Below are 21122 nucleotides of genomic sequence, written 5' to 3' on the forward strand. Positions count from 1 at the left end.
GCACGTACAATCACTTGGCCCCATCACTGGGCCTGTGGTGCTTCAAGACATCACAGCTTTAGTGTGAAGTAGATGAAATAAATCCGTTTACCTCATGGCAGCCAGAAAGCAAAGGGACCCAGCGTGCCCCCAGGGACCTAATTTCCTACAACTAGGACTGACACCCTGTCTCCAGGTTATACAACCTTCCAATAGTGCCTCAAGCCAGTGATGAAGCCTTCTGACACTGGGAGGGGGCTGCCTTGGGGTGACACTCAAAATCCAAATTGTCACACATGACCAGGCACTGGCCTCCCTCTCTGGGAACCCAAGCGATGAGGACAACAACCAAACCTCAGACACCCCAAGGCGCTCAGGTAAAACTGTCCACTCACCTGGGCCCACCCACCTCTACAGTGCAGTGCAGGCCACCGTCATCCCAGGGTTGATGCCTGGGGAAAGCCAGGCCTCACTGGGAGGTTGGAAAGCCTTCTCCACGCCATTCACCTAAACCCAGACCCAAGTAAAACACCTTTAGAGGCAGTGTGCTCTTGACTTCAGATGAGGGCCTCTTAACCAACCAGGCAAACAGCTCAGGCTCATACAGGCACAAGGTTCCTGGGGACATATTTTAAGGGCACGCTCTCCACTCTACTGTATTTATAATATACAATTGAAATCCTGAGACTCTGTTTACACACTTCTGGCCAAGGGAGGTGAGCCTGCTCCCCAATCCCAGGCCACATCTACTGAAGCAGAGTAAACGAAGTGGCATCATTACTCCTGGGGCTGGATTCTGTGTCTCACAAGGACAAAGCTGGGGACAGCACCCACCTCAGCCTCTCCCCCCTTCAGCTCAAGCAGGAAGTCCTGCAATGGCAAAGCCGTGAAAGGCAGCTTGCTGTATGGGGCTGTCACTCTGTCCCTCAGCAGCCCCCTCCCATCATGTCCTTGTCATGGCGTTTTCGTCTCCATTACACTCTGGGTAGGCATAAGCCCCTAAGCCAGTCTTGCAGTCATTTCTAACAGCTGCCAACTGAAGGCATCACTACACAGGACACCACGGCTAACACCAGGTCACCACATGACCATCTGCCCTGGTAACTAGTGGATGTGTCTGGGTTACCTACACGTTTGGGTTCTGCTCACCGTCTCCACACAAGGCACATGTCCACACTCACTACCAGCCATGGCTGAGTGGGAGAGGATGTCAACTGGATCAGCTCAATGGAACTCTGGCTCTCTATGGCAGCTGTCACGCGTCGCTATGTACACAGGACGATCCCAGACAACAGGCTGTGTGAGCGGGAACGTGCTTCACAGATAAGCTGTTCCTTCACCGAACGGCAGCCACCGAAGAGCAGCTGGTTCCTAGTCTGGGCCAGTCCTCAGAAAGTAACTCTCACTTCATCTACAAAGGACAAGGTTCAATGACGTGTGTTTCATTAAAAAAAAAAAAAAAAAAAAATTGCTCTACACAGATAAATTCCAGACTCAGTGGCCTTTGGAAAGAGCGGCCATAGGCTCAGGCTTTGGCTGCGGAGCCTGAGGATAACAGCCCGGCTGAAAGTGGCCAGCCTAGACAGGGTAGGACAGAAGTCAACAGCCTAGAGAAGACCAGCCATAGCCAGCAAGCAGCTAGGGGAGGCTCAGTGTGGGTGTGCATCCTCGACAAGTCCAGCAGCGGGCCTGTGCCCACATCCTGGGGCAGGGCGCCCGGTGACGGAGATCTCTCACCTTGTGCCTGAGAGATGATGGAGTGTCTGACTCTGCTTTTTAGAGACAGGATCTCCTCACATAGCCCACGTGGGCCTCAACTGCCTAATCTCAGACTCCTGGAGGTGAGGGTTATGAGACAGGCCCAACACATCTGGCCTAGGTATGGCATCAAGGATTTCTATAATATCTTTGTTTGTTTGTTTGTTTGTTTGTTTGTTTGTTTGTTTGTTTTAAGACAAGGGCTCACTGTATAGCCATGGTTGGCCTGGAACTCACTATGTAGATCAGGCTGGCCAAGAACTTACAGAGACCTTCCTGCCTCTGCCTCAGGGAGTACTGGAATTAAAGGCATGCAACACCATGCCCAGAAATACCGGGATTTTTTTAAGATTCTGGAATTAGCACAATGTCAACATCAGAAGAAGTGCTCTAGGCAAGTCACTTCTACCTGACTCTGGGGCAGTTTCCCAGGGTGGTGCAGATTGTGACGGTACCAGTGGTACCTACAACAGCAGGTGTCGAGCCAGACACGGTAGTGCTTAGTCTCAGCTCTCCATCTCAGCCCTCAGGAGGTGGAGATGGAAGGACCAGGAGTTCAAGGTCATCTTCAGCTATGAAGCTAGCGTGAGGCCAGCCTGGGTTACATGAGACCCTCTCTACACAAAACAAAACTTTAAAAAGCACCGGTCATTTAAAAATCACTCATTACACGTGACGGGCATTAAGAAGCATGTGTGTGTCCCAGTCCATTGGGCCTTTACACAATACCGACAGTGAGGGGCAATTGCCAGCATGGTTCTACAGAAAAGGAGACACAGAGAGTCCAGCAGCCTGCCCAAAGTCACACAGGGGTGAACCAGCTGGAACCTGACCCCGGGAAGTCTAGGACCAATACACTAAATAGGCTTCTGTAATTATGTCTACCATCTTCATCCAGAAACCTCGGAATGAGCAGTTACAGTTGTCTGCAAATTACAGATGAGAAGAAAGCAGCAAGCTGATTTTGTCCAGCTAGGCAGCTTCCGAGCCAGGGGTCCAGCAAGCCGTCTGACCCTGCAGTCTGCGCTTTCTCAATCGGCCAGTGTGGGACTCCCGTCCAGAGGAGGGGACACCACCTTCCCAAGGAGGACAGGGTGAAAGGTGAACTAGATGCCATGAGCATGCTCCCTGCAGTCTGCCTCCCACACAGGAGGCTCGTCCCGACCCCAGCTCCTCAAAGATCTGTCTGACACAATGCTCTAACTCTAATTCTCAATGTCCCCCACCTTCCCTAAGACACTCCCCAGTTTGACTAGCCCAAGGAAGTAGGAAGGTCAGGAGATATTTGTAAAAACTAGAAGAGAAAGAAGAATGAGTTGAACAGGAAAAATCCCCCAGTGGAATGAGGAAGCAGGGCCTGAGACATGATCCAGCACTGTGACTACTAGGCACTGCCACACAGGGCCCTCGGGGGACTTTACTCTTCTAGGAAAAGGTCACACTGTAGGGTCCGCGACCCACCGCGCAGGGAAGACAGACACAACCACAACGGAATCCAGCCTTTTTTGGCAGAAGAACTTCTCTTCGCCATCAGCAATTTCTTATCTTTCTGGGACAGACAGCTATTCCTTACAGCCCGCTGACTGGAGGACTGCCCAGCACTCAAGAGCTACTACGAGTCCAACCTTTCCCCATGGGCTGCGAGTCTGTTACTCACAACAGCGTTTCTACACACTGTGAGGAGAGCGGCGCGCACATGTTTAGGACACCGTTCACACAAGCCGTAACACATGATGACCCTGCCCTGTAGACCCCCCGGCCAATCCCCTGCATACACACAAGCACACTAACCACCCACAGCATGAGAAGGCCCGGAACAGACAGACACCTCTTGACAACAGTTCCAAACAGACAGACAGGGGGACAGTGAGACGGCTCAGTGAGTATGGCCCTTGCTGTCAACCCTGACAAGCTGAGTTTGATCCCTAGGACCTACATAATTGAAGGAGAAAGCTCAGTCTCAGAATGGGCTGAGGCTGTGGCTCAGTGGTTAAGCACTTGCTCAGCATAGGCCAGGCCCTGAGTTCCAGCCCAGTATCACAGCAAACAATAAATAAATCAAAGTTTCACAGGAGGAAATTTGAGGAGACCCTGAAGGTTAGGTATGGCCAAGTTCAGCGGAGGGAAGAGGAAAGGAAGAGAACAGAGAATCAAAATAAGCGAAGAGAAACAGGGTAGCAAGCCCAGACCCAGACACCGAGGTTCTCTGTGAGGAACAGTGAGCGGAGAGGAAGTGACCTCGGTGACCTTGGCCTGAAGTCTGGACCTGTGTGTGTCACTGAAAGAACAGAGTTCTCGGGGGCAAAGGGCAGGGAAGCCAGGAGACACTGCAGAATTGTGGAGGCTCCGGAGTGCTGCAGCTCCATATCCAGGCCAGACAGACCCACCGGTCCTCGAAGTGAAAGGGATGGAGGTGGGTGCAATCCGTGCTGGGGTGTCTTTGCAGCAGCCGCCAGGCCTGCGTGCCGTCCCCAGCCCCACAAGAACGGCCAGCGGCATAAGTGATGTTAGCGTTGGAACCTGATACTTCTTAAGAAGTGAAAAGTAAAACTAAGGGCAAATAGGATGCTCCGACACTATAAGAAAACGGACACAGTTCCAACCACAGAGACTTCCTTACGGAACCCTCGAAAGGACCTCTAGCCAGGGTGACTGCACAGCTGGTTAAGGGCTCACTGGAAAAGTGCATGGAGAAAGAGGCTTGGTATACACATCTGGAACTCAGAACTCTGGCACCCACACCTGGTTCCTGGTCAGCAAGTGAGGAGGGAACTGCTAAAGGAGGCCTCATCAGCCCCTCCCCAGGCTGACGTGGTGTGGACAGCTCTGAGAACAGGAATACACAGGGGACCTCAGAAGGGGAGGTCCCAGACGGACACTTCTGGGAGATGCTGTCTGCAACCTGGTGGCCCTGCACATGCAGGACCTGGGTCGGAGGCCTGGTTCAGAGGTCCTGAGCCACAAGGGATGGGGAGGCCACCGCATTTCCTTTCGGCGTTTTTGGCAGCATGGCGGCAGGAGGCAAATAGGGCGGAGTGAACCCAGGCAAGTCTGATTAATGATTCGGCGCCGGCCACACAGAGCTTCTTCCCACCTTCACAGACATGACTTCACCAAGCCCTCGGGTTCTTTCCTGACAGGTTCTCACAGGCAGGTCACAGGGAGTAGAGAGGAAGGCTAAGCCCAGGAGCAGCCTTCAGGAGGCCAGAAAGGCACGTGGCAGCCGACCGAGCTGCCGGCGAGTGGAGAACACAGAGGAGGCGCTGGGCTGACTTCTCTCCGCTCTGCCAGAAATCCAGGCTGTCTCTCACAAATGACTCTGAGTTTAGGAAAAAGTGAGTGTCCCAAAAGTGAGTCCCAAAACAAGTGTCTAGGATTCCACAGGCCAGACTCACAATCTGCCTCGCCCTCCTTGTGGATGAAGAACTCTAGCTGCCTCAAATCACTCTTAGACAAGCCAAAAACAGGCAAAGGAAGAGGGAAGTGAGGGTGGGGGGAGAGCCTTAGATGAATGAATTTTATCTCTAGGGGCAGCTCAGGTGATCCCTCAAATCCTACATGTGCCAGGCCAACTACAGCAGCAGAATGAAACTGCTGTTCTACACTTCTCTGTGTGTCTTACAGAAAGTGTCCGTGTTCGGCACCCACTGAATCCACTGGGTATCAGGCACTGTGCTGGATCTGGGCACACAAAGGGAACAAAAGCCTTACATCCAGAAAGGGGGGTGGGGGGGGGGAGCAGTCAGTTTAAAAACGCCCTTCCCCGTCAGCAGAGTTCATACTGTGTGCCCTGACATGGTCTGTGAGGAACAGACCAACAAACACTGACGAACAGGTTGGGAGGGTCCTCCTTGGCGCAGGTGCAGAAGGCAGGCCTTGGTCACAGACGTGCTGCTCTGCCTGACATGACGGAACTACGCTGGGTGAAGGCAGAAACTTGAGTTTCCTGGAACAAAGGCCAGTGGGTTTAGAGTTCAGTGCCAAGGACAGCAGAGCAGGTGAGGCTATGTGAGGCCAGGCCGGACATCTCAAAGGTTTGGATACAAACACTTGTTTTCTGAAGAGCGCCAAAAGCCACCTTCTTCCTTGAGACACGAACACATGCTTGCTGAGCACAGTGGCAGGCACCTATCATCCCAACACTTGGAAGGCCAAGGCTAGAGAACTGCTTGAACCAGGAGTTCCAGGCCGGCCTGGGTAAAATCACGAGACCCCCCCCCCCCCCCCATCTCCAGGGAGGACAGAGAAGAGGAGGAAAGCGAGGAAAAGAAAAAAGAAAAGAAAAGGCTGAGCACAGTGTTACACACCTCTGATTCCAGCATTCAGGAGGCTGAGACAGGAGGATATGAAGTTCAAAGCCAGCTGAGGCTACATGAGCCCCTATCTCAAGACAAAACAAGAGAGTGAGAAGACAAGACATGGTTTTTTTTTGGGGGGGGGGCAGGGGGGTTCGAGACAGGGTTTCTCTGTGTAGCTTTGCGCCTTTCCTGGAACTCACTTGGTAGCCCAGGCTGGCCTCGAACTCACAGAGATCCGCCTGGCTCTGCCTCCCGAGTGCTGGGATTAAAGGTGTGCGCCACCACCGCCCGGCAAACCTTCCTTTTTTTTTTTTTTTTTTTTTTTGGAGCTGAGGACCGAACCCAGGGCCTTGTGCTTGTTAGGCAAGCGCTCTACCACTGAGCTAAATCCCCAACCCCAAGACAAGACATGTTTAACTCAGCACATTAAATACAAACTGACAGCCGGGCAGTGGTGGCGCACGCCTTTAATCCCAGCACTCGGGAGGCAGAGCCAGGCGGATCTCTGTGAGTTCGAGGCCAGCCTGGGCTACAGAGTGAGTTCCAGGACAGTAGCCAGGGTTGTTACACAGAGAAACCCTGTCTCAAACAAACACACACACACACACACACACACACACACACACACATGCATAGACTGATGAATGACTATTTAACATGTAAACCAATGGCTAAAACTGTTAGCCTTTAAGAAAACATATCCTGAAGCTACACCTGACTTTATCCGAATAGTGCAGCTCACTGGAAACGGTAACTTGAAGGTAAGATGTGTCAACAGGCTCCACAGAGAGGGTGGGACCCAAGCGGAAACTGAAGTCTGGAGAGAATTCACTGAGCCAGCTGGGTGGCCTGCTCCAGGCGCACCGCAGGCACACAGGGCAGGGCAAGCGGGCACAGAGACTGGGAGAACAAGTGCTCCCGGGAGCACAGCGTGGGAGCACGGCGAGCCCACCCTAAACGCACGGTACCCAGGCCGTCGTCAGCTCCAGGGAGGCCCACCCTTCCCAAAGGTCTCATTAAGAGACCAGAAGTGTCAGCTAGGCGATCCAGGGCCCAGGCTGGAGTCCCAGCAGACACATTTCAGGAAGAAAGTGGGTAAGACTGTCTGCCACAAGAGGAGGAGGAGCAGACAGCTATGATTTGCTGAGATTTAAAAAAAGGGGGGGGAGGGGAGAGAGATGCCAAAGAGAAGGGAGAGGGGGGAGGGGAGCCCAAGTTGTTTCAGCATTATGCAAGCAAAATTCCAGGCATAAGCCAGGAAATTCAAAGGTCATGGTTCCCACAGCAACAGTAACCTGACCCGTCCGCGTATGTAGCCTTTGGCAGTGCCAGGACCAAGGCAACCTATCATGCCGATGCTCACCGAGCAGCTCCTGCCAGCCCCACATACCTGCCGCAGGGCACCCCCACTAAGTCAGCACATGCCCAGCAGACCACACCCTGCTGCGTGGAGCTCACCTGGTGCCCAGGCCAGACTGCACCAAGCCTGGCAGCCCGGATTCTCCTTGGCAGACCCTGCTGCTCCTGCCTCCACCCACACCTGCCCACTACGGGTTTTTAATCTTAACTCTCTGTGGGGTGTATAACCACGGCTTATCCAACTGGCTTGGTACAAGAGGGAGCAGGGAAATGTGTGTGTGTGTGTGGGGGGGGGTGTTAAAGGTTATCGACACTCCCTCCCCTCCCATCTGGTAGCGTCCCAGGGCTCGCCAAGCATCACCACATGGAGAAACTGGGAAGTGGCAGGGGTAAATGCTGTACTTCAAAGGATGCCATCAAAGACACGAAAAGAGGGCTGCAAGATGGCTCAGCGTAAGTATAGGAGCTTGCCGCTAAGCATGGCAACATGAGTGGATCTCCAGAACCCACAGAGTAGACGGAGAGAACTTCCCTAAAATGTCCTCTGACCTCCACAAGCATATGCACTTTAAAAAAAAAAAGTAACTAGAAGCCAAGCTTGGTGCCTCCTACCTATAATTCCAGCCCTCAGGAGGCAGAAGCAGTTCAAGGACAGCCTCGGATCAAGACCTTGTTTCACTGAGTATGGAGGAACACACCTGTAAAACCAAGACTTGGAAGGTGGAGGAAGGGAGGGAAAACCAGGTCTTCAAAGCCATACTCTACACATCCAGTTCAAAAGGTCACCTGGACTACAGGAGATCTTCATCTCAAACAGCTTAAAAAAGACTAACAACAACCAGAAACACAACTCACTGAGAGGAAGACCACGTATCACCGCATGTCACAGCATCATGGCCTCCCGAAGTCTCGCTTCTGAGAATTTATAACCAAGCACCTAATGAGTCTAGACACAGGCAGTCACCAGGCCCCACAGCTATGCACAGGCACAAGATGGACACAGTGAGGTGGGTCAAGAGGATGACAGCCACAAGCCACACTGTCCATCTCACCCCCACCCTGGGGGCGGGGGTAAAGTGGAGAGGTGATCCTGAGCCTTGTCAAAGGTGAGGGCCTTCTCCTGAAGGCACAACTGTCACCAGAGAAGACTGAAGACTCAGAATCCCTCCTTCCTCTGGACCAGTGGTTCTCAATCTGTGGGTCCCCTTTGGAGGATCAAAAGACTCTTTCACAGGGGTCACTAAGACCATCTGCATACTGGGTGTTTACATTACACAGTAACGGGAATAATGTTATGGTTGGAGGTCACCACAATATAAGGAACCTTATTAAAGGGTCACAGCATTAGGAAGGTTGAGAATCAGTGCTCTGGGCTATGGCTCCTCGTGTAGGCAGCCGAGCTCCCCAGCTCAGCGGAATGAATGACGTTCCTGTCCCTAAGCTCCAGGAGAACACGCTCAAGGAAAGCAGCCAGGCAGGTTGTGTGAGCAGCTGTCCAAGGCCGAGCATGCACCTCACAAGGCTGATGAGACATGTTTTGCATACAGCTACATAAACCAAATAAAGTCACACACATGGAAGCCCATGACACAGGACCTAATACAAAGGTGCTCAACAAACCAGAGATGTCTGTGGCGGCGCTACGGGTCTCACACTCTGTGCCCACTGCTCGCGCTGCTACAGGACGTGACGACCTTCATGCGAGAAGGCTGTGTCCATGTTAATGCTCTGTCTGCTTTTTAACAGTAAACAGCAGCGTTTCATGCACATCCACTCTGTGACAAACACAGGCTCATACGCTCTTCTTTGGGCCCTGACTCCACTGAGTCCGTATAATAATGTCACAGGGTGGTCATCGGTATCGACTCTGAGTTGACGCACAGTCAGCGGTGGCAGGAAAGGAAGCCGAGCTCAAACAGTCTGAGTCTAAGGTCTCCAAACTTACCCGTGTCACATTTATCTTCAGGTATGAAATGATGTCCCCAGCAGGCGCCTAACACGGGCCAAAGCCATTCTCGGAGTGACTCTTTTTTTCTTTTTTTTTTTTTTTTGTTTTTTCGAGACAGGGTTTCTCTGTGTAGCTTTGCGCCTTTCCTGGAACTCACTCTGTAGCCCAGGCTGGCCTCGAACTCACAGAGATCCGCCTGGCTCTGCCTCCTTCGGAGTGACTCTTGGAAACAGCTGTCAGTCTCGGGTCAACCTTGTGATCACGGAACAACATGGAAATGGTCCTAAGCTCTGGAGTCTCAGGTGCCATTGTTACCCCGTCACCCATTTGACTGAAGCAGCTTCCCACGCTTCGCTTCAAAATGATACTTGCAAAATAGTCATCCACGAATTCTGACGCCCCCAGGATAACACTAAATGAACAAGCCTCGGAATGTTTTTTAATATTTTTAAAAGGTTTTTTTAAATGTGTATGAGTGTTTTGCCTGCAGGTACATATGTACAACATATGTGTGCCTTCTGCCCACAAAGCCCAAAAGAGGGTATCCAGTGCCCTGGAGCTAGAGTTACAGGTGGCTGTGAGCAGCCACGTGGGTGCTGGGAACCAAATCTAGGTCCTCCGCAAAAGCAGCAAGTGCTGTTAATCACTGAACCATTTCTCCAACTCCCCAATTTTATTAATTCTTAATTAATTTTGTGCTAAGAACAGAACCTAGAACCTCATGCATGTTAGTCAAGCATTCTACTACTGAACCACAGCCCCTAGGACTTATTTCAACTGTCATAGCTTCCTACTTAATAAATCCTACAACTTCCTTGTATTCAGACAGTCAGAACTCACATTCACCCCTTTTCCTTACTCAGTCCTCATCTACTTTATTCTCGTGCTCCACCCCCCCCCCCCACTGCCTGTTCAGATTACATGCGAAGAAAAAAATCCAACACATTCACTTATCCCAATTTGGGCACGGAGATAAAGAGCTAAGAGAAATGAGGCTGTGAAATAACACACTTAAAAGTCACCCCAACGGTGGCCCCAAAAGAAGAACCCAGTATTCCCACCCACTAGTGAGCTACATTGACCCTGGACATCAAGCAGACTCTCTCAAACACCCCCAGTTTTCCCCACCTTGCACGGGTCACAAGACGTACTAGTGAGTGTAGAAGGCCATGTGGTACAAAGGGGGCAGCACATTTGACAGTCAGCAGAGTGCCACTGGGTAGGTTTCATGTTCTCTTTGGACTGCTAACGTATGTGGGAGGGATAGGACAACAGACAGTTTCACACTTTCTGGTCCTTTGTCCACATAACCCAGATGCACTGACTGTTACTAAGCTTTCTATTTTACTTGAGCAAATGAAGCTGAAAACCCCATCAGGTGACAGGAGAGTGCTATGGGAATCACCGGCAACAGCAAAGCTCCGTTCTCCAGGTCTGGACTCACACACACCTCGGAACACCTGCCTCATCAACCTCAAATCCAGCTGAGCCCCGAGTCCCGGGCCCCAGCCAGTGTGTTCAGTCAGAAGCAGTTTACATCAGGAGGCATCCTGAGTAAAATGACCTCAGTTCTGCTTGCACAGGATTTTAAGTTTCCCAAATCTATGACCAAGTCAACAAGTTCTTGAGATTAGAAAGCGTGAGACTAGCCGGGCAGTGGTGGCGCACGCCTTTAATCCCAGCACTCGGGAGGCAGAGCCAGGCGGATCTCTGTGAGTTCGAGGCCAGCCTGGGCTACCAAGTGAGTTCCAGGAAAGGCGCAAAGCTACACAGAGAAGCCCTGTCTCGGAAAAAAAAAAAAAAAAAAAAAAAAAAAAAAAGAAAGAAAGCGTGAGACTATTGGAAGCTAATTCAGCTCTCCAGACTTCAGTGCAGCAAACACTTAAAAACCCTGAACTCTACCATGTAAGTGTAAGCTTTTTGAAGAACTAAAGGTAGTCTGGACTTGACCAAAATAAAAAAAAAAACAAACAAAAAAAACACCCCAAAACTTACATGTCTCATGACCTAAACACAACATGGAAAATGAAGACAATCCACAGAATCAAAGAAAATGTTTGCAAACCGCATGTTTCATAAAGAACTTGCATTCAGAGTATATGAAGAACTCCAACAATTCAACAATAAAATGGTAACCAATTATTTTAAATAGTCAACATGCAGGAGGACATCACTTCATACTTCTGGATGACTAGAATAAGAAAGGCTGGCAGGAGCTGTGCACAGTGGCACATGCCCATTGTCCTAGGTACTTGGGAGATGAGTGGGAAGATGGCCTGAGCCCAGAGTTTTGCGGCAGGGAGGCAGGAAAAGGTAGAACTATGAATGTTAGTAAAGATGTGAAGAAACTGGACCTTTTCTGTAGTGCTTTGGAATAACACTTGGGCGGCTCTTCCCAATGTTAAGCACCGACTTACCAGGCAGCCCAGGAATTTCACTCCTGTGTCTGCACAGCCAGGAGGAAAGTCACACAGCCACACAAATACATGAGCATTCCTAGTAACACGGTCAAGGAGCAGAGCCGGCCTGTGCAATACATAGAGCCATGGTTCTCTCTCTCTCTCTCTCTCTCTCTCTCTCTCTCTCTCTCTCTCTCTCTCTCTCTCTCTCTCTCTCTCTCTCGGTTTTTCAAGACAGGGTTTCTCTACGTAACAGCCCTGGCTGTCCTGGAACTGCAGACCAGGCTGGCCTCGAATGCACAGAGATCCACCTACCTGGGTGCTGGGATTAAAGGATTAAAACCAGTGGTTCTTAACCTGTGGGTCATGACACCTTTGGCAAACCTCTATCTCCAAAAATATTTATATTACAATTCATAACAGCAGCAAAAATTACAGTTATGAAGTATCAACAAAAATAACTGTATAGTTTGGGGTCACCACGGCATGAGCATTAGGAAGGCTGAGAACCACTGACATGGATAATGTGGACAAACAACCCCACATGTGAAATAGGGCATGGACTGCTGCAGGTTCATGGGCAGCTTGGTCTAGAAGTGAATTTTATAGAATACTGATCAGTTGTAAAATAGAACAGAACTCTGATGTTCACAAGAACATGGATAAGCCTTGAAAACAGGCTGAGTGAAAAAAAAAACGCAGGCAGGAAAAAAATACAAAAACAACCAAACATGTAACTGTATGGCTCCCTTCATAAGGAATGTCAGAACGGCAAATCTGGAAGAACGGAAGCCAGGGAGAAGCAGAGTTCAGGGCTGCTTTGGGGGATCATAAAAACGTCTTAGAATTGGTTACAGTAAATGCTGTCCAGCTCTGAATACACTGAAAACCACTAACCTGTATAATTTAAATAGTATATATGGTTAAACTATTGGGTTTTTTTTGATGATTTATTTATTTTTATGTGCACTGATGTTCTGCCTGTATGTGTATCTGTGCAGGTACCAGATCCCATGAAACTGGAGTTACAGACAGTTGTGAGCTACCATGTGGGTGCTGGGAATTGAACCCAGGTCCTCTGTGAAGAGCAGTCAGTGCTCTTAACCACTGAGCCATCTCTCCAGTCCCACTACTGGGTTTTTTTTTTTTTTAGATTGATTTATATAGTGTTTGCACCACGTGTGTGCCAGGTGCCTGCAGGGGCCAGAAGAGGGTGTAACTGGAGTTAGGGAAGGCTGTGAGCCCCCACATGGGTGCTGAGAATTCAATAAAGAAATCTCCAATACAACTAGTGATTTTTTTTTAAAGAAATCTGTGTGTTTGTGTGTGTGTGTGTGTGTGTGTGTGTGTGTGTGTGTGTGTGTGATCAGATTACAACCACAATCTCTTCTCGGTTGTACTCAGCTTTGCACAGCAGTCTAGCTGGCCCATGCACTCCTGCAGATGACTCCAATCTTGCCAAAGAAGCAATGGGTCTACAGATACACACCATGAAGTCCAGCTTCACATAGGTCCTGGGGATTTGAACTTTGGTCCTCACCTTCAGTGGCGAGGGCTTTTACGCACTGAGCTTTCTCCATAGCCCCATTCAGTGACTTTTCGTAAGACTGTCCTAGGCTTAAAAGAGACAGGAGCCCTACTTCAGCTCACTAGCCCAGCCTAGCTCACTCTTACAATTAGGTCTAGTCTCCTAACCAAATATGTGGGTGGCTTCCTAGTAGACATGAAGAAATACCATGTATTCCTTTGTTGTTGTAGTTTTTAAAGACAGCATCTCATGTGACCAAGGTTGATTCTCCTACCTCCACTCCCCTAGTGCTAAAATTACAGATTCATGCCATCACACTCAGATGGCACCGTGTATTTCTGAGAACGTCTATCACTGCTCTGGATCATCAGGAGGGAAGCCTGGCCTAGTCCCTCACTGGGAGTCTGCCCAGAGGCAGAACTGACAATCCCACACTTCTGGAAGACAAATGAAGGGGGCAATTTGGAAGTGAAGACACCGTTGCTTGATGGGACCTCCCTCCCCCATCAGCAGAGACAGCTGCCCCTACCACCTTTTGCCACACCCACCCTGTTACTGTTTACAGTTACACTACCCCATGTAACCCACACCTAGGGGACAAGGGCAATATGACACATTGAGAACCACCAGCAAAACCTGTACAAGGGAGTGGACAATTCCTCTTTGTTGACGGAAGTGTTTGCTTCCCAAAAGAATACTGTAGCCCTCCTCCCCACCCAGCTTCCAAACGCCATGGGACTGAGTGGCCCACCAGCCCGTAAAGGGGACGCTTACATGAATCCCCAGCAGCACCGAAAGCTCTGATCACACCCGCCCTTTCTGTTGCAGAATTTCCACCTCTGGCTCCTCCCTTATCACCTAGCTGCAGCCTCACGTGTTGCCCAAAAGTTGCAGCCTTGTAGCACCCCTCCCAGCCTCACCCACAGGCTGCTGCACCCGAGGCACCCTCCACTCCTGCTCACGGAACTATCACATCCCGGAAGGTGATGGGAAGGAGTATGAACCTGAGACACACGGGGTGTGAGTGGTGGGGCGGTGAGGTCGGTCTCAGATGCTGATCAGAGCGGCGTGGTCTTCTGGGGGAGGAGAGCAGTATGTGCAGTCCTAGAAATGATCCAGTCTTAGCTGAAACACCACCTCCCAGTTTCGTTCATGCTCAGTCTGCAGAAGGCAAAGCTCCCTCCCTGCCCCAGGCCCACCTGGTGGGGATGCCACATCTGCCTTCCTGGCCACTAGCCCACCTTCCCCAAACCCTTCACAGCCTGTTACTTCCTTGTTTAAGAATGGCTACAGGGCCGTGTGTGGCTCGATGGTAGAATGTCTACTTAAGCAAGTGCAAGGCCTTGGATTCCATTCCCAGCACTGGGGGAAAAAGTCATCCTGGAGGAGGTATTAGCCAGGGTTCTGGAGAGCAACAGAACTTATAGAATATAAATATATATTCTGTACAGACCCCCGGCTAATACCTCCTCCCAGATTTCTCCTGTGTGTGTGTCCATATATGTGAAGTTTACTAAAAATGCTTACAGGCTGCGGTCCAGCTAGTCCAACAATGGCTGTCTACCAATGGGAGGTCCAAGAATCCAGTAGTTGTTTAGTCCAGAAGGCTGGATGTCTCAGCAGGTCTTCAGTATGTGCCAGAACTGTGAAGAAGCAGGTTCTAATGCCAGTGAAGGAATGGACTTCCAGGGAGAGCGAGAGCAAGCAGGCCAAGAGAGCGAGCTTCCTTCTTCCATGACCTTTATATAGGCTGCCAGCAGAAGGTGTGGCCCAGATTAAAGGTGGATCTTCCCACCTCAAAAGATCTGGATTAAAAGTGGGTCTTTTCACTTCAAATGATTTAATTAAGAAAAAAAAATCCCTCAGGGGTGTACCCAGTCACTTGGGTTTTTAGTTAATTCCACATATAGTCAAATTGACAACCAAGAATAGCCATCACAGAAAATATTCCTATTTTCAGGAACACCAGCTGAAGCACTTCGAAGTTCAGGGGTACAACTTACAGGTGATGCTAGGAAAAAATTCAAACTTCAAAAACAATAAAAACCATGCAAAAGCAAATGGTCAATCTGTCTCTCAGTATGGAGTGAACAGAAGTCCCTGTACTAGCCCCAAACATCCCTAAATTCAAACAAAATTAAGTTACTACACATACCAAAGTCCAAACCTGCTACTCAGCATAAAAGTTTAACACACACAGAGCCTCGAGAGCCCCTCCAGGCTGGTCTGTGGCACCACACCAGTCAACCCAGCATCCTGTTCGGTCCTCCTCTGTGAACCTGGACTCGGGACTTGCCTGAATTGCTTCATCCAGAGGTGCGAAGAAGGGGTAGGAACCAGCGCGCTGATGCTGCTCCAGCCAGGCTGGAGAGCTGCGCTCACACCCATGCACAGTCTCTTCTCCAGCCAGGCTGGAGAGCTGCGCTCACACCCATGCACAGTCTCTTCTCCAGCCAGGCTGGCCCATGCACAGTCTCTTCTCCAGCCAGGCTGGAGAGCTGCGCTCACACCCATCCACAGTCTCTACTCCCGTTCTGCAGCCAACTCACCCAGCCCCTACCAGCACAGTGACAGCGTTCCAGTGGGCCCTGTTGTCCACATACTATCCATGCTCAGATGTTCCCAGATACCTGGCCAGGCCAATGTGTCCCACAGCCCAGTCACTCACTCAGTGTGTTCTCACTGCCGGCTTTAGGGCTGTTCTCAAGGACAGGCAAGGATCTGCAAAGGACGGATGACCTCATGAAGCTTCCATGCTAACAGGAAGAAACACAGAAAAGGCCCTCTTTACCAAACACCTATATGACACAGACCCCATGTTAGGTGCTGTACTGGGCGTTTATCAACACCAAGTCCCACTCTTAGCAAAACTCCCGAGTTACACATTATTCTTACAGATGAGTGACAAGCAAGAGGTGCTACGTAACCTCCCCAAGGTCACGCATGCAAATGATGAGAGCAAGACCTAAGCCCAGGGGTTCTTCTGCTCTAGCTCCAGAGCTATGCACAGCCTCTCAATACCCATAAATAAATTAGCTGCCATGCTAGTCGGTGGCAGGCACTCTGGAGAAACAGAGGAAGTAATGGGAGTTATGTGACTCTGAGACTGGGTCTCTATGCAGCCCTGGCTGTCCTGGAATTCACTACGTAAATCAGGCTGCCCTTGAACCCACAGAGATCCACTTGCCTCTGCCTCCCCTCCCAAGTGCTGGAATTAAAGGCATACAGCCACCACATCAGGTCATGCTAAGATTATTTTCCCTGTGCAATACAGTTGCCCAACTTGGTTTTTTAAATTTATTTGTTTTTATGTGCATTGGTATTTTGCCTGCTTGTGTCTCTGTAAGGGTGTCAGATCCCCTGGAACTGGAGTTACAGACAGTTGTGAGCTACCATGTGGGTGCTGGGAATTGAACCCGAGTCCTCTGGAAGAGCAGCCAGTGCTCTTAACCGCTGTGCCATCTCTCCAGCCTCAGCCCAGCCTGGTGTGTCTCCTGAGTTCAAGCAATTCTCCTGCCTCCTGTAGTAGCTAGGACTACAGGATCAGGTCAATACACTCAACTTTACAGCAAAATTTTAAACTGGCCTGAGCTTTTAGGGGTTTCAGGTTTTTAGTCTTGTAGTGCCTGAGGAAAGGGTGTTTCTGCCAGAGGTGAGGGTCCAGAAGCAGGGGCATGCGGGGAATATATCCAAAGCAAATCTAAGACACTTGAGCAGGGGGAGCCTGGGGCCGGGGACAGCAGGATGCTCATCAAGTGTGGCCTGATTCCACACCCTCCCTGCTGTTCACTAGCTACCCTTTCATGTTACACTGACTTCCAAAGTGAATGGTGGACTCTAAAAACAGAGCCCACAACCTCCCCACCACCTCCACCCTCAAAGTCTCAGGCTAAGATGATGCTGATAAACGTGTGTGTGTGTGTTGTTGTCTTGTAGATTCCATGGACAAGCAGGCTTGCCAGGGCAGCTTGGCAAACCCTATCACCAAGCACTCCTGCATGAGTGGTGTGCAGGGCCCCATCTGTGTTGAGGATGGAGCTCCTGACTTGGCATTTCATATGTCCTGGATGACAAGAGTCGCCTCTGAAGAGGCCAGTGATAACTAAGCCCTGAGACGGGCCCAGGCCAATCTATAAAGGCTACAGACATTTACAAAGGCAAAGAGCGTTCAGATATGACAGAATTCAGCTCACCGCAGTGGGTCATCCCACTTCACACTTAGATGACAACTTTCCCTTTCTTTCCTCCTTCCTCACCCAAGCAGAACACCAAGACTCGAGTCCCACTGGAACCAAGGGGTGTGCATTTAAACACTCCCATTTCTGGTTTCAGTCTTTTTAAAAAGTAGCAAAAAGAAAATCACTTTGGCCCAAGCCAGAAATATTAGGATCCCCTCACACACCTTATTTCCAAAGTAAATTACTAAAATTTCCTTTCATTTTATTTTCCAGATAAAGCCTAGGGCGAGGGGCGGGAGGGGGTGGGGAAATGCATCTTAGAAGAAATCATGTTCCATGGTCTGAGATGAAGGAAAGTAAAAGGGAAGACGTGTCACCCCGACAACAGATCTCACATGCTGTGTCCAGTTCAAGTGGAGACTGGCGTCCTCACAAAGCTGGTGGGACAGCAAGAGCTACATGAGGAAAGACAGAGCACTGACCCTCCAGTGACAGGTCAAAAGACAGGTGACCCTCTGGCCCCACACTGCTCTCCCTCCAGGCCACTGCTGGTCCCAGGGGACCGCTGAGTAGCCCCAGCTGGCATGCAGGAGAATCCCGTTGGGTCTAAGGCAGATGTCCTCGTGATGAATGCCTGTTACTATCTGAGTATAGCAGTCATCTAGTAATAATAGCTCCGGGGGTGAGGCACTCCAAAAGCAGTCGGGCTACAGTTCCCCACCAATGCCAAGTGCCCTGGTGCTCTGTACTGTGGCAGTGGAACATGGAGTCTTATTTTTGATAACTCTGCACTGGAGCATTTAGAATAGAGAGGTGTAAGCAACCAGGGCAAAGCGTGACCGATGAAACCTAACATGTCCATCGAGGTACCAGGCGACATGGACCCGTTCTAGTGCCGCTTCTGCAGCTTCTACACAGGAAATTTTGCCGCAATACCCACCGGGCCCAACACCGCCACAGCAGGACCTCCTGCCAGTGCACCCGAAACCAAGGCGGCAAAAGCAGCCGACTGGCAAGATGGCATGCATGTCTGCGGAGGGAGCCATCAGACAGTTCACACCCTGACGAGCACCTGGAAGCATACTCCGCTGGCTACCCTGGGCTTTCTCCAGCACTCACACACGCTACTGGCTCATGCTTCCTGGCTCTCTTTACTGAATGGGGCCAGGGAACACTTAATCGGGAGCTCCCGCTTTGTCCTCCTCCACCTCCTTCACCTCCTCCTCCACCACCACCACCACCACCACCACCACCACCACCACCACCACCCCCAACGCCCCATCTCCTCACTGCTTATCTAATCAGAATCTTCTTTCCAAAAGGTCTCTGGCATCAGGTCCCTTCCTCTTTATCTTCAATGCCAACATCCTGGCCCAGTCCTTTGTCACGTTACATCTGAACTATTACCAACTACTGGGGGTGGGCGAACCAGTGGCCAAATCCAACCTCCAAGTTCACAATGGTTTTTTATGTAATTTAAATGATTCAGGGGAAATCAAAACGAGACTCACTTTTATAACAGATGAAAGTTACATGAAATTCGTATTTCATACATAACAGCTTCAGTGGCCTGCAGCCACACCCATCTGTACTGCATTATCTTCAAAGCCTCTCACAATATTCCTGAAAGGCTGTCCTTTGAGTATGGGCAAACCATTACCACCACGAGACCCTCACAAGATTGGGCCTATTAACAGTCCCTTGTGGAAGTGGGGGATTCCCAGGTGTGGGTAATCCTGCTCCAGCTGTGTGTGGTGGGAAACCACTCCAGCATGTAAGAAGAGGAAGGTGGGCTGGGGTGAGGACTCTGAGGCCGCTTCTGGGGGTCATCACCCACACTGAAATGGAACTTCAGAGCGATGCAGCTTTGGGGGACGACCCATTCTCCTGTAAGTAGGCCCAGGGTATTCCCAAGATGAACGCAGACGAGGTGTCTTTGGTCAGCAGGTGCCTCTCTATCTGGAGACAATCAAAGTCAAACAGCATCACAAAGGCAGAGTTGAGGGGCTGCGTCAGAAAGGACCCAGAACTGAAATGCTCACTTCCCAGCCCGTACAGACAGAGTGCTGACTCCTCCCACAACAATCCTGCTCCCCCCACCTCTCCTACCCTGTTACCCGTCTTCCAATATGACCTCCAAACTGTTACTCTGGATGGCCTCCATAGACTCACTGCCTAGAAGATGTGCGGAGGCATACACAGACCCTGGGAACAAACTGGCTGCAGGCACTTGCTCATGGCCCTTCTCATCTTTTAGAAAGGCCTTCTCAGCCAGCCACTAGCCTGCCTTTCAAGGCTCTGGGAAGACTTCCTGGCTCGCTCTCCTCAGCTCGCACTGCACCCTACATCTACCTTCATCGCAGCTCCGATGCGAGGGAGCTGTCTATGTGTGTGTGTCTGCCCAGCTACACCAAGATTCCACCGGGAGAAGAGAGCACCCAGGCAGAGCCTAGCACAGTGGCTCAGCCTCAAGGGACTGAGCTCAGCTCCCAGGGAGCAGGGCTGCTCCTCACCACCTACGATGTCCCAGGCTTGCTCTCAACTCTAAGCTACTGCTTACATGATGTACCCTTTCCTCTGTGCTGCCCATGTATTCATGGATAGGCAGCCTTATCAACCTATCCATGGGAGGTCAACCTACCAGGGGAAACACTCTTAAAATTGACGGACCCTCTCCACGAGCTATCAGCTCCTAGGCTAGGGGCCGGACTTCACATCCACCTCCCCCCCACTGGGCTGGATTTGGTCTGGCTCGAGCTTCCTCGAGCTTGTGCATGCTGTCCTAACTGCTGTGAGTTCGCAGGGCTCCTGCCCTGTGGGGTCTGGATGACATGTTTCCTTGTGTTCACCCACAGCCTCTGGATCTTACGCTCTTTCCAGCCCTTCTTCAGCAATGACCCCTGGGCCTTAGGAGAAGGGGTGCAGCACATATGTTCTGGATGAGCAGGGGAAAAAAAGGCAAAGTTGGGTGGGTGGGAAGAGCAGGGGAGATGGACGAGAGGAGTTGGGGTAGGGGGCGAATATGGTCAAAACACTGTAAAACATCTCAAAAAACCAATTTAAAAAATGTATGAAGTGGGGGGGGGGAAGCAGACATTTATATAAACAAGGTAGAGATTTTTTTTAAAGGATCCTCTTCTCACATAAACAATCATCCATGACCTAGGCTGCATATGAATCACACCTCCTCTGTGGGCCAGGGGTCAGTGTGGCCCAGGTTCAAACCTGAGGTAGCTCTCCTTCGTGTACTGAGTGTCCTTAGAACATGCTAGTGTGTCTATGTCCTCACCTGTGAAATTCAGATGACGCAGAACTGACCATGCATGTATCACCTAAACAACCCTGGGCGGGGCACACAACTGATTCTCAGAAGCTTACAGCTGTAATCATCCTTGTTTTCCCCAATCAATGGCTCATACTATTTTTACCTTTATACATTTACTCACTCTCTCTCTCTCTCTCTCTCTCTCTCTCTCTCTCTCTCTTTCTCTCTCTCTCTCTCCACACACACACACACACACACACACAGCCTGTCAGGACTGTATCTTCTGAAGCCAGCAGGTTCAAGAACAGTGACAACACACATTTCCACAAACCTTTAGGCCCTTGCCCTAAAACCCAGTACAGTGAGGCAGGTCAAGAGGACTGATCAATAAGTTAATGAATATGTGATTT

The sequence above is a fragment of the Peromyscus eremicus genome, chromosome 3 (genome assembly GCF_949786415.1).
Source record: "Peromyscus eremicus chromosome 3, PerEre_H2_v1, whole genome shotgun sequence".
Lineage (NCBI taxonomy): Eukaryota > Metazoa > Chordata > Mammalia > Rodentia > Cricetidae > Peromyscus > Peromyscus eremicus.